A 14,317-nucleotide genomic window follows, 5' to 3' on the forward strand; every position below is an offset into this window, starting at 1 on the left:
AAATGCAAAATCTTCTGAAAACTCCTTAACAATGCTATGGTCCCAAAGCAATTCTTTTTTTTCTTCTTCTTCTTTTCCAATTGAGAGGAAGGGAGATAGACAGACTCTCACATGCGCCCAACCAGGATCCACCCTGCAACCCCTGCCTGGAGCCAATGCTCTGCCCATCTTGGGCCATGTTCGCAACCAAGCTATTTTTCATGCCTGAGGCAGAGGAAGCCATCCTCAGGGCCCCAGGGGCTGATGAGCTCGAACCAATCAAGCCATGGCTGTGGAGGGGGGAAAAGAGAGAGAAAGGGGGGGGGGGGAGGAGAGAAGCGGAAAAATAGATGGGTGATTCTTCTGTGTACCCTGACCAGGAATTGAACCTGGGACATCCACACACCATGCTGACACTCTACCACTGAGCCAACCGGCCAGGGCCCAAAAGCAATTGTTAATTCTCATCTATAATGGTGAAGAAATGAGAATTTAAATTATTTGCCCAATCCCTGGCCAGGTTCTCAATTGGTTAGAGCACTATCCGCATACACCAATGTTGCTGGTTAGATCTTCGATCAGGACACATATAGAAATCAACCAATAAATGCATAAATAAGTGGAACAAATCGATGTTTCTCTCTCTCTCTCTCTCTCTCACACACACACACACACATACACATACTTCCTCCCTCTCTCTCTCTAATCAGTAAGTAAAATTTAAAAAAAAATTATTTGCCTAAGGTCACACAGCTTGAATCAGGAAGCTAATGATAGAACTGACATTCCACTAATTGCAGAGCCTGCACTCTTAGCCAGTTAGTCATTACATTAAACTACCTCTTGGGCAGCGTGACAGAATAGAAAAAACACAGACTTTGAATTCTAAGAGACTTGGCTCTAAATTCAGGCTCCACTACTTACCAGTTGTGTGACCTTGGGCAAGTCACTTTTCCTCCTTGACCCCTACTCCCCTCATCTATGTAGTGGTGTTCATCCATTTCTTACCTCATCCACTGTTTACTTCAGTGAGTGGTTTTGAAGATTCAAGAGTTTAGATTCAATGAATTAAGACACAGCAAAGTGCCTGACCAGGCGGTGGCGCAGTGGATAGAGCGTCAGACTGTGATGCAGAGGACCCAGGTTCGAGACCCCGAGGTTGCCAGCTTGAGCGCGAGCTCATCTAGTTTAAGCAAAAGCTCACTAGTTTGGACCCAAGGTTACTGGCTCGAACAAGGGTTACTCTGTCTACTGAAGGCCCACGGTCAAAGCACTTATGAGAAAGCAATCAATGAACAATTAAGGTGTCACACTGCACAACAAAAAACTAATGATTGATGCTTCTCATCTCTTCATTCCTGTCTATCCCTCTCTCTGACTCTTTCTCTGTCTCTGTAAAAATAAAAATAAAAAATAAAAAGACACAGCAAAGCATCCAGCATAGTGCCCAGCACAAAATAGGTGTTTAAAGTTGAAAACATGTTGATTCCCTTCTCCCAGTTCTTTAAATGATGAAATTAGAAGTAGAATCTTCCATGACACCGATTCCTCCCAATGACACCATCACAGAGCAGCCACAGAATACACTGTGAAAGAAAGATACCAAGGCCTTTGCCTTCCAGCTGCCTGTTTCAGTTGCTAGTTTTATCCCTGGTTTGAGGGAGATAATTCTCACACAGGAAGCATCTAAAGCCAGAAGCTATGCCCCCTCACCACTCCACCCCACACCTGCTCCAGATGTGGTCTGCTATTCCCAGAAGCAGCAGGAAAATTGCAAAACCCTTTCTTTGCTGAGAGTGAACCCCCCTCATCTCGCTGTTCTTGAATCCATAGCAACCCCTTTGTGGGCTCTAAAGAAATCTTGGCTCTGTCCAAGCTGACCCCTGAATGGAGGGGATTCAGGTTCAGGTAAGATACTGGATTTGCAAGTCCTTTCTTGTTTCCAAATGGTGGCGATTTCTGAAGTGGCCTAAGATAGATGCTAGATGATGCTGAATGTAATGATCAGGAAAAATAAGAGTAATTCCAAATCATTCATCTGAGAGAGGAAAGAATTGTGGGTCCTGCATTCAGAGGCTCCTGAGCAAATAATTTTTCTAGTTTCTCTTCATAGCAAATGGGGGACATTATTCTTGGGTTACCAGGGCAACCTGGAAGCTGAGTGAATTACCCTATGGGAACATTAACAAATAATAATAATATTAAATAAATGAGAGACTGGAAGCGCCTAGGGGAATCTCAGTAGGCAAGACCCCTAATTGAGTGACAGATGAGAACAAAGCTCGGAGAACATTAAAATTCACACTCCATTGATAAATCTTTATTGTCACTGGTTTGAATGCTGCTTTCTGCAAAATAAACGCTGAAAACGATAGACTGGCTACAGAAGGTTGTATTTTTTAATTGAATTTTTTATTTTAAAATAATTGTAGATTCACAGGCAGGTATAAAAAATAATACATGTGACCTTTACCCAATTTCCCCCTATGGTAGCACCTTGCAAAACCATAGTACAATATAACAACCCGGATATTGACACTGATACAGTCAAGACACAGAACATTTCCATCAGCAAAAGGACTCTGCACATTGCCGTTTTAGGACACACCTATTCCCCTTCTGAACCCACCCCTTCCTTAATCCTTAGCAACCACTCATTGGTTCTCAGTTTCTATAATTTTGTTATTTCAAGAATGGCAAGTCAGATCATGGCCAGTTGTCTCAGTGGTAGAGCATCAGCCCAACATGTGGATGTCCCGGGTTTGATTCCCAATCAGGGCACACACAGGAGAAGTGACCATCTGCTTCTCTGCCCCTTCCCCTCTCCTTTCTTTCTCTCTCTTCCTCTCTCTCTCTCTCTCTCTCTCTCTCTCTCTCTCTCTTCCCCACCTGCAGCCATGGCTTGATTGGTTTGAGTGCATCAGCCCCTGGGCCCTGAGGATGGCTCCCTGGAGCCTCTGCCTCAGGTGCTAAAAATAGCTTAGTTGTGAGCATGGCCCAGATGGGCAGAGCATTGATCCCAAATGGGGATTGCCGACTGGATCCTGGTCAGGGTGCATGTGGGAATCTGTCTCTCTATCTTCTCTCCTCTCACTTGGAAAAGAAGAAAAAGAAAGAAAAAAAAGAGAATGGCAAGTCATATAGTATGCAATCTTTTGGTACTGGCTTTATTTCACTCAGTATAAACCTCTAGAGATGTGTCCAGCTTGTTGCATGCATGAAGAGTAGTATTCCAAGGTATGGACATATCAGTTTGTTTAACCATTCACCCATTGAAGGAAACCTGGATTCATTCCAGTTTGGAGCCATTTGTTATGAATAAAGCTGCTATAAACAATGTAAACATTCACATACAGGTTTTTGTGTGAACTGACGTTTTCATTTCTCCACAAAAAATACCCACAAGTACAATTGCTGGGTCATATGGCAGTTATATGTTTAGTGTTTTAAAAAACTGCCAAACTGCCTGACCAGGTGGTGGCGCAGTGGATAGAGCGTCGGACTGGGATGCGGAAGACCCAGGTTCGAGACCCCGAGGTTGCCAGCTTGAGCGCCGGCTCATCTGGTTTGAGCAAAAGCTCACCAGCTTGAATGTGGGGTCGCTGCCTCGAGCAAGGGGTTATTCGGTCTGCTGAAGGCCCACGGTCAAGGCACATATGAGAAAGCAATCAATGAACAACTAAGGTGTCACAACGAAAAACTGATAATTAATGCTTCTCATCTCTCTCCGTTCCCATCTGTCTGTCCCTATCTATCCCTCTCTCTGACTTTCTCTGTCTCTGTAAAAAATAAAATAAAACAAACAAACAAACAAAAACAAAAAAAACTGCCAAACTACTCACCAGAGTAACTGTATCACTTTACCTCCCCACCCACTAGCAGGCTATTAGTGATCTAGTTTCTCTGCATCATCGCCAGCATTTGGTGTTGTCACTACTTTTTATTTTGGCCATTCTAATAGGTATATAGTGATATCTCATTGTGGCTTTAATTTGCATTTCTTTGATGACTAATAACATTGAAAGTCTTCATGTGCTTATTTGCCATCTTTATGTATGTATGTCTCTTTACATCTTTTGCCCATTTTTAATTAAACTGTTCATTTTATTACTGTTGAGCTTAAAGAGTTCTTTATTCTCCAAACTAGTCTTTTTTTGGTTATGCGTTTTGCAAATATTTTCTCCCAGTCTGTAGTTTTTGTTTCTGTTTTTTTCATTCTCTTAATAGAGTCTTTACAGAGAAAATGTTTTTCACTTTAATTATGTCCAACATCAATGTTTCCTTTATGGATCATGCATTTGGAATTAAATCTAAGAATGCTTTGCCTATATCCCAGAGATTCTCTCCTGTGTTTTGTATTTTTTTTACATTTCACATCTAGGTCTGTGATCTATGTTGAATTAGTTTTTATATAACATTTAGGATGTAGGTTGAGATTGATTTATTTGCCTGGAGATGTCCCATTGCTCCAGGATCATTTGTTGGAAGGCTATCGTTCCTCCATTGAATTAATTCTGCACCTTTTCCGGGGATTCAGGGAAGTAGAAGATGGTATATGGGGATAAGTGGGGGTGGAAGAAGACTTGACTTGGGGTGGTGAACACACAATACAGTGTACAGATGATGTTATAGAATTGTACACCTGAAACCTGTATAATTTTATTAATACCCATGTCATCCCAATAACTTCAATAAAAATTAATTTTGTACCTTTGTCAAAAATCAGTTGGGCACTATTTATGGGTTCTCTATTCTGTTGCATTGACCTATATATCTACCTAATGCATTATCACACAGTTGTGATTACAGCAGCTATATAATAAAGCTTGAAATTGGGTGGATTGTTTCCTCCCACTTCTTCTTCTTCTTTTTTTTTTTTTTTTTTTTTTAGTGAGAGGGACAGAGACAGAGAGAGACAGAGAGGAACAGACAGGCAGGAAAGGAGAGAGATAAGAAGCATCAATTCTTTGTTGCGGCACCTTAGTTGTTCATTAATTGCTTTCTCATATGTGCCTTGACCAGGGGGCGCTAGCAGAGCAAGTGACCTCTTGCTCAAGCCAGTGACCTTGGATTCAAGCTAGCAACCTTGGACTTCAAACCAGTGACCTTAGGGCTTGAGCCAGCAACCACGGGGCCATATCTATGACCCCACACTCAAGCCAGCGATCCTGCGCTCAAGCTGGAGAGCCTGCACTCAAGCCAGCGGCAACTTCGGGGTTTTGAACCTGGGTCTTCTGCATCCCAGGCTGATGCTCTATCCTGGTCAGGCACTTTCTTCATCCTCTTCTTCCTCTTCTTCCCCTTCTTCTCCTCTTCCTTTTCCTCCTCCCCCCCCTCCTCCCCCTCTCTTCCTCCTCCTCCTCCTCCTCCTCCTCCTCCTCCTCCTCCTTCTTCTTTTTCCTCCTCCTCCTCTTCTTTTTCCTCCTCCTCCTCCTCCTCTTCTTTTCCTTCTCCTTCTCCTTCTTCTTTTTCTTCTTCTTCTTCTTAAAAAATGTTTTAGCTAGCCTGATCTGTGGTGGCACAGTGGATAAAGCATCGACCTGGAACGCTGAGGTAGCCGGTTCAAAACCCTGGGCTTGCCTGGTTAAGGCACATATGGGAGGTGATGCTTCCTGCTCCTCCCTCCCCCTTCTCTCTCTCTCTCTCTCTCTCCCTCCCTCTCTCTCTCTCTCTCTCTCTTTCTCTCTCTCTCTCTCCTCTCTAAAAAATTAATAAAAGAGCCTGACCAGGCAGTGGCGCAGTGGATAGAGCATTGGACTGGGATGCAGAGGACCCGGGTTCAAGACCCAAGATCGTCAGCTTGAGTGAGGGCTCATCTGGTTTGAGGAAAAGCCCACCAGCTTGAACTCAAGGTCGCTGGCTCCAGCAAGGGGTTACTCGGTCTGCTGAAAGCCCGCGGTCAAGGCACATATGAGAAAGCCATCAATGAACAACTAAGGTGTTGCAACGCTCAATGAAAACTAATGATTGATGCTTCTCATTCGTTCCTGTCTGTCTGTCCCTGTCTATCCCTCTCTCTGACTCACTCTCTGTCTCTGTAAAAAATAAATAATTAATTAAAAATTAAAAAAACAAACTTTAAAAAATTAATTTAAAAAAATTGGGAAAAAAAAGATTAAAAAAATGTTTTAGCTATCTGGCTCCTTTGCCTTCCTATATAAATTCTAGAATAATCTCATCTATATCTGAAAACAGACCTCTTCCATTTAAGGAAAGTGTTGCAATGTTAAAGCTTAAGTCTCCATTTTGTTTTGTGCTTTGTGCTTGTTCTCTGTTTTTCATTCCTGTTTTCTCTTCCTGCTTTCCTGTGGGTTCCTTTGAATATATTTTTAGAATTCCATTTTGAGTTACCTATCGTGTATTTGAGTATATTTCTTTCTATAGCTTGTTTTAGTGGTTGCTCTAAATAGTACATTTTATAGAAAAATCTATATCTATCTAATTATATCTCTAGCTACACATCTATAGATACATTCATAGTCTACTGGTGTCATCATCTTACCCGTTTAGGTGTAGTTTAAGATCTTTTATTTTTTTTAAGATTTTATTTATTCATTTTAAAGAGAAGAGAGAATAAGGGAGAGAGAGAGAGAGAAATGGGGAGGAGCAGGAAGCATCAACTCCCATATGTGCCTTGACCAGGCAAGCCCAGGGTTTCGAACTGGTGACCTCAGCGTTCCAGGTCGATGCTTTATCCACTGCGCCACCACAGGTCAGGCCTTTTAGAGATCTTATCGCCCTTCGTGTCCCTTCACCCTCTTCCATTTGTAACATAACTGTCTTCAAGACTTCCTCTAAAAACAACTAGAACCATATCAGACAGTGTTATAATTTTTGCTTAGGTGTCAATCATTAGTGTCCCCTGTGTCTAACACATGAGGAAGTATTCTTAGATACTGGTGAAAGTCCTGAGTCTCCATTATGCCTCCTCTGACACCACTCTAGAGAAAAGAGAGAGGAGCATGTCATTGGGTGGAGGTGGAAATCCAGACTACTCCTACAGTTTCCTGGGACACCAGTGGGGGAAGGGCCTCATGACCACCCAGTGGGGATTAAAGTCCCTGCTGCCTACTAAGCCTTCTCTGACACCACCTCATGGTTTTTGTGGGAGTATCCATGAGAAAGTATTGTTGCACACTCTGGCTCAGGGCCCAGCACGTTCTGGGGCTGATTTTATATTTGTGAGAGCACCTGCCACAGATCCTTAATATAAATAACTACTGTAACAGAGCTGGTACTTATTAAGCCCTTCCAGGAACTAACTCAAAAAGTCTTCATACTAAGCTGATGAAAAATAATATGGCTTTGTTAACCCCCACTTTACAGAGGAGGAAACTGAGATTTCTTACACAGCAAGAGCTAACTGATCTAAACTTAAAAGACTTTAGAAGAGGCCTGACCAGGCGGTGGCGCAGTGGATAGAGTGTCGGACTGGGATGCAGAGGACCCAGGTTCAAGACCCCGAGGTCGCCAGCTTGAGCACAAGCTCATCTCAGTTGAGCAAAAAAAAAAAAAGCTCACCAGCTCGGACCTAAGGTGCTGAGCAAGGGGTCACTCGGTCTGCTGAAGGCCTACGGTCAAGGCACATATGAGAAAGCAATCAATGAACAGCTAAGGTGTCGCAATGAGAAACTGATAATTGATGCTTCTCATCTCTCTCCGTTCCTGTCTGTCTGTCCTTATCTCTCTCTCTCTGACTCTTTCTCTGTCCCTGTAAAAAATAATAATAATAAATTAAAAAAAAAAAAAAAGATTTTAGAAGTGGTATTCTACTTGTGCTCAGGAATTCCATTCTCAGATCTGTATCCTAAGGCACTAATCATGGTCACATGCAAAGATACAGTCAATTCCCATTGTTTGCTGCAGTTTTATTCTATAAAGTCACCACAAACACGAAATTAGCAAATACTGAATCACTGCTCCTAGAGGAAACACGGGTTAGTTAGGTTCCTGTATGCCATATGATTCATTCACTTTGAACTCATGGCCAATAGCACAATAACTCATGCCTGCATGAAACTTATCTAACACATGCATTTTCTCTAAAAGGCACAATGCAGCCTCCTTGTGCTTAGGAACACTAGACAGCACTTCAGCTCTACATTTGAGGGCCATTTTAAAAAGTGGCTTTAAATTGATTGATTTGAGAAAAAGACAAAGAGACAGAGAAACACTGATGTGTTGTTCCACTCACGCATTCATTGGTTGATCCTTCTATGTGCCCTGATCGGGGATTGAACCACAACCTTGGTGTAATGGGATGACTCTCTAACCAACTGAGCTACCAAACCAGGGCCTGGGGTCATTTTAAATAGGAAATTTATACCCAAAGAACGCACAAATGCTAAGAATGTGGCACAAAATATACTGCGAAAGGACATATTGCTACAGTATGAGCAAGAAGCAGACCCTTGCCTTATCAGACCTTAGTTAGCAACCATGCGCATTGGGTGGCTCTAATTTTTCGCCCCTCTATGAGTGCACAAGTCCACAAATGACTACAAAAACAATGCAAGTATTGCTTTTGGGGTCACAAAATAAATTTTTACAAGTAGGTGAATACAGAGTCCACAAATTCACAAATACAAGATCCACTGTGTGTATATAAGAGTGTTTATCACACAGCTGTTTGCTATGGAAACAGCCCTGATAGAAACGACAAGAAACACATTCCAGTGCTGTAATGAGAAAGAAATGCTATCAATGAGAGAGCTGATAAAAAAGACAACCCGAGGCTAGGCACTGCAGAGAGCTGACGGCAGCCAAGAATGTCTGCACCTCATCCTGGAGGCAGAAATGACTTCCCAGAACCCTACCTCCACCGTCTGGCTTCAAGAGGTCTGCGGTCTCTGGCCTCCACGTGTCCAGGTGAAGGACTGCATTTCTACACAAACAACGGAGAGCAGCCTCAGCCTTTTTCCTCTTGTGAACCCTGATTAGTCCCAGGCCACCTGGAGCCACAGGTTTGTAAGCAGAAAAAATAAAAGAATTTTGTGGAAGAATACTTGTTGCTTAGTGATATGTAAAGATGTTCCAGATGTGCTGTGAGATGAAAAAGGCAGGTCAGAAAACAGGATGTCCCATTTTTATAACACACACACACACACACACACACACACACACACACACACACACATACACACACACGCATGCATATATGGTAATAGAATTATCTCTGAGTGACAGGATTCGAGTTATGGGTGAGTTTCCGTTTCACAGGTCCTGTTCTGTACTTTGTAATTTTTCTGCAAAGTGCATTTAATAGTTTGAGTTTATTTTATTTTTTGAAAAAATTTTTAAAAAGTTGTATTTTGGAGAGGGTAGAAGGAATTCTGTAAACTCACAATGTGATATCGAGACCCTCCAAGCCTGCCTGACCTGTGGTGGCGCAGTGGATAAAGCATTGACCTGGAACACTGAGGTTGCCGGTTCAAAACCCTGGGCTTGCCTGGTCAAGGCACATATGGGAGTTGATGCTTCCTGCTCCTCCCCACCTACTCTCTCTCTCTTTCTCTCCTCTTTCAAATGAATAAAAGCTTTTTTTTTTTAAAAAAAGAGCCTCAAGACCCATGTCACTCTTTGATAGCTCAGCAGAACCCCAGCTACAAGAATTTCCAGACAGACCATGCTCCTGTGAAGACGTTTCAAAATGGAGACGTGAATCTTGACACACAAGGTGCTCACTCATCCACGTCTATCTCGTTATTGAGGTAATGAACCTGTAGCTGCCTGTGTCCTCCGCCATGGCACCAGCTACAGTTTCCAAAGCCCAACCTGATCAGTGTTCCCCTCGCCAATCAGATGCCTCAGCCTTACACAAAAAGGGAGTTACTATCTGTTGATAACAATAAAAGCTTAGATCAGTGGTTCTCAGCTGGAGGCAATTTCCTTCCCATCCAGGTAACATTTTGGCAATATCTGGATGCTACTGGCATCTAGTGGGTAGAGGCCAGGGATGCTACTAAATCCTACGATACACAGAACAGCCTCCATCCTACCCCACAGCAAAGATGTATTAGACCTCAGCTGTCAATAGTAGTGAGATTGAGTGACCCTGGTCAGACATACAGGGCTTATTCAGTCTTACTGAGTTAGGGGCTTTACAGGAAAAATCTCATTTAATTATCACAGCAATCTTAGGAAGCAGGGCTTTTTATCGTGCCCATTTCACAGAAAAGAAAACTGAGGCTTCAGGAGGGGAAGGAGCTTGTCTTGCAGAATCAGAAGTCCCATGGGGTTTCTGACTTCATAGCCTGCACTCTCCTCTCCCACTCTCTGTGCCCAAATCTCTGAGTCATTGCTGTTCATTCATTTTTATTTACAGAAACTTTCAGATAGAAACAAAAGTAAAGAAACCACTTGAACAAATCCTCATGGTCCTACTCTCCAGCGTCAGGGCCGCACTTGGGACTTGGAGGACATCATGCTCTCCCTGCAGAATCAAGAATCCCTGAGCATGCCAAGATAAATCACACGAAGCCTGGGCCCTCGGGGACACGTAGTTTGGGATTTGCTCCTTTTCCTTTACAGGTTTTGAGCAGAACCCCGATCCATTGTTGCCTTTCCCAGCAAAAGAGTTAGGTGTAAGATCCTCTGTTTTCTCTCCCAAGGAAGTGTCACCTCCTTTTCTGAGAGGGGAGAAAATGGCTCTTCCCAAAGGAAAGCGAGGCCGGGAAAACATACATACGCTCTGAAACACAGATGCTCTTGCCCAAAATTGTTAGTAGCAGGAATAAACTACTTGTGATGTGGGAGCTAAGCAGCACTGACCCTCGTGTCTACATGCATACATAAATTCTTGCGGGAATCAGTGGCAATATCTTTTATTCAGACAAATGCTTTCCAGTTTCTACTTTGTGCCAGGCTTGACTGTACTCAGTCCAGAACTACAGATGATAAGCAATAGTGAGTGGCTTCCTTCAAATGAGCCAGACCCTCATGGTGGGATGAGTTTATAAACCAGGTTCAGGCTCCTGTTATTGCCAATTATTAATGCTTGACCTGAATCACATGAGCTGAGAAAGCAGCAGAAGGGACAGCTATGAATGTAAACTTTGGAATCAGACAGCCTTGGGCTCAGAGTCCAGCTGCTTCACTCATTCGCTGTGTGGCTCTTGGTAAGGTATCAATCTCTGAACCACCGTTCTTTCCCCTGGAAAATAAGGATTGTTCATTTACTATGTTTTGAGCCCCTACTATGTAAATAAATGATTTCTGTTATCTTACTTACTACTTAAAATCCTGTCATTTTTTTTTATTTTTTTTTTCCATTTTTCTGAAGCTGGAAACAGGGAGAGACAGTCAGACAGACTCCCGCATGCGCCCGACCGGGATCCACCCGGCACGCCCACCATGGGGTGACGCTCTGCCCACCAAGGGGCGATGCTCTGCCCATCCTGGGCGTCGCCATATTGCGACCAGAGCCACTCTAGCGCCTGAGGCAGAGGCCACAGAGCCATCCCCAGCGCCCGGGCCGTCTTTGCTCCAATGGAGCCTTGGCTGTGGGAGGGGAAGAGAGAGACAGAGAGGAAAGCGCGGCGGAGGGGTGGAGAAGCAAATGGGCGCTTCTCCTGTGTGCCCTGGCCGGGAATCAAACCCGGGTCCTCCGCACGCTAGGCCGACGCTCTACCGCTGAGCCAACCGGCCAGGGCCAAATCCTGTCATTTTTTATTTGTTCTTCCCAATATCTCTGCCAGGAACATTGAGGTTGATTATAAAAAATGGCCACCAATTATTCACCTCCATCTAGCCATGCCCAGTGGAGTTGCTCTCTACTGGGGCTCTGGCCTTGACTTTGTGACCAGCCTTGGCCAATGGGACATCAGCAAACACAACATTGGCAAAGACTTAAAACCTGTGTGCTAGAAGTTGCTCTCTCTTGCTTCCCTCAGGTCCCAGTTACCATGTCAGAAAGCCTGGGCTGTCCTGTTGGACGATGACAGTCCCATGGCCCAGCAACACCTCATCACCCTTGCCAGCAGCTGCCAACCACCAGACATGGGACTGAGGACATCCTAGATAATCCAGTCATTAGGTCTCCTTCCAGCTGACCACAATGCTGAGCAAGCACACAGCCAAGTCAGCCCCCAAAGAGGTGAGCTAAAAATGGTTGTCATTTTCAACCACTAACACTTTGGGGTGGTTTGTTACATAGCAGTAGATAACTGATACATAGCCATTACCTCTCACTATGCGGATGAGGAAATTGAAGCTCAGAGAAGCTAGCCTGAGGCCATGGAGCCATGCAGTAAGGCCCCCTCTGCCATCCCCCGACTCCTGAAGCATAGAAAATTATTGTTAAGACAGCTGATGGGATGAGGGCTGTGCTCACAGCCTCAGCCCGGGGGTCTGCTGGGAGACCTGGGCCATGCCCTTGGCCTCATTACCCTGGTGGACCCGTAATCGATTGCTCAGAGCTCTGTAGAGATACATCCAGCCTGGAGCATGGGGTGGAGGCCCCCCACAGTGAGCTAGAGAATGCAGGCTATTTGAGAAATCACCATTCACTAGGGGATCCTCAAATGTTCATTAGTCCCCTCTGTCTTGGCCACCTGCTCTGTGTATATGATGGTCAGCAAGGCGAGGTGGGGATATATGACCCCTCTAAAATGCATGTGAATTTTCCATGCATCACCTGATTTTATCTTCCCCCTGACCCCATCATGTGGATGTAAAGCTGCAGAGTTAAAAATTCAGGGCCCTGGCCGGTTGGCTCAGTGGTAGAGCGTCGGCCTGGCGTGCGGAAGTCCCGGGTTCGATTCCCAGCCAGGGCACACAGGAGAAGCGCCCATCTGCTTCTCCACCCCTCCCCCTCTCCTTCCTCTCTGTCTCTCTCTTCCCCTCCCACAGTGAGGCTCCATTGGAGCGAAGATGGCCCGGGCGCTGGGGATGGCTCCTTGGCCTCTGCCCCAGGCGCTAGAGTGGCTCTGGTCGCAACAGAGCGACGCCCTGGAGGGGCAGAGCATCGCCCCCTGGTGGGCAGAGCATCGCCCCCTGGTGGGCGTGCCGGGTGGATCCCGGTCGGGCGCATGCGGGAGTCTGTCTGACTGTCTCTCCCCATTTCCAGCTTCAGAAAAATACAAAAAAAAAAAAAAAAATTCAGAGTACTGACCCCGGCTGGATAACATGGTTAGTTAGAGCATTATCCCAATCAATATGCAAAGGTTGTGGGTTTGATCTCCAGTCAAGGCACATATAGCAGCAGCTTGATGTTTCTGTTTTTTTTTCTCTCTCTCTCCCCTATCCTCTCTCTCTAAAATCAATAGCAAGTAAAATAATAATAATAATATATATATTAATAATATATATATATATTTTAATTTAGAGTGCTGGCTAAGGACTCAGACTGACTGGGTTTAAAACCTGATTCAGCCATTTACCAGTAAGCTATACTTCCCTGTGCCACGCCTTCCCCGTCTGTAAAATGGGGATATGATAATAGCACCTACTTTCATGGCACTGCTATGAAGACTAAGTGAGCTAATGAATGTAAAGTACTCAAAACCAGGTCTGGTATGTAGCTGGTACTCAGTGCCAACAGCTATCATCATGAGCACTGTTTTACAAATAAAACCCTGGAGGCTCAAAGAGGTGACTGCGTTGCTTAATTTCACTTGGCTAAGTCGATGGTGGAGTTGAATTTTGGACCTGGTCTGACAGATTCTTACTAACAACCCTGCCATTCCAGAAACTTCCAAGGCTATTTATTTGCTCACCACATGGGGTCCTGCCTCTGTAGCCACAGTTCCTGTCCCAAAGTCAAACGAGGACTTCCTCTCTAAGGTACTAGCTCCACAAATGGATTGCAGACTGGTTCCTCAGAAATCCATAGCCAGGCCTCAAAACTCAGTTGAGACCAAAACTTTTGCTCTAGCATTTATTATTTTGTATTACAATTGTTTTGTGGGTTTTTTTCTGATTGTCTTCCCCACCAATAGAAGTAGATATCAAATATGGTCGGTCTCCTGTGTGCCAAGCATCCAAATGCACCCAGTGCCCTATTTAATCAGCGCAACCACCCAGCTCAGTACATTGATCAGACCTCTTCTACAGATCGAAGAACTGAAGCTCAGAGCGGTGAAGGCATTCAAATAGGGGTCTGTCCTATTTTGTGATGTGGGCTCATCCGAGCACCAAAGGACCTTATACTACCCACAATAATAAACTCAGCAATTGTCAAACACACACCATGCTCTCGTCCCCACACTGTTTCATATGCATGTCTCATTTCATCCTCCAAACACTGCAGATAGATACTACCATTCTCTCATTTTAGAAGAGGAAACTGAGGCTCAGATAAACTTGTCAGGGTCACACAGCTTGTAGATGTAGCTGGAAT

Source organism: Saccopteryx leptura, chromosome 2 (assembly GCF_036850995.1).
Source record: "Saccopteryx leptura isolate mSacLep1 chromosome 2, mSacLep1_pri_phased_curated, whole genome shotgun sequence".
Classification (NCBI taxonomy): domain Eukaryota; kingdom Metazoa; phylum Chordata; class Mammalia; order Chiroptera; family Emballonuridae; genus Saccopteryx; species Saccopteryx leptura.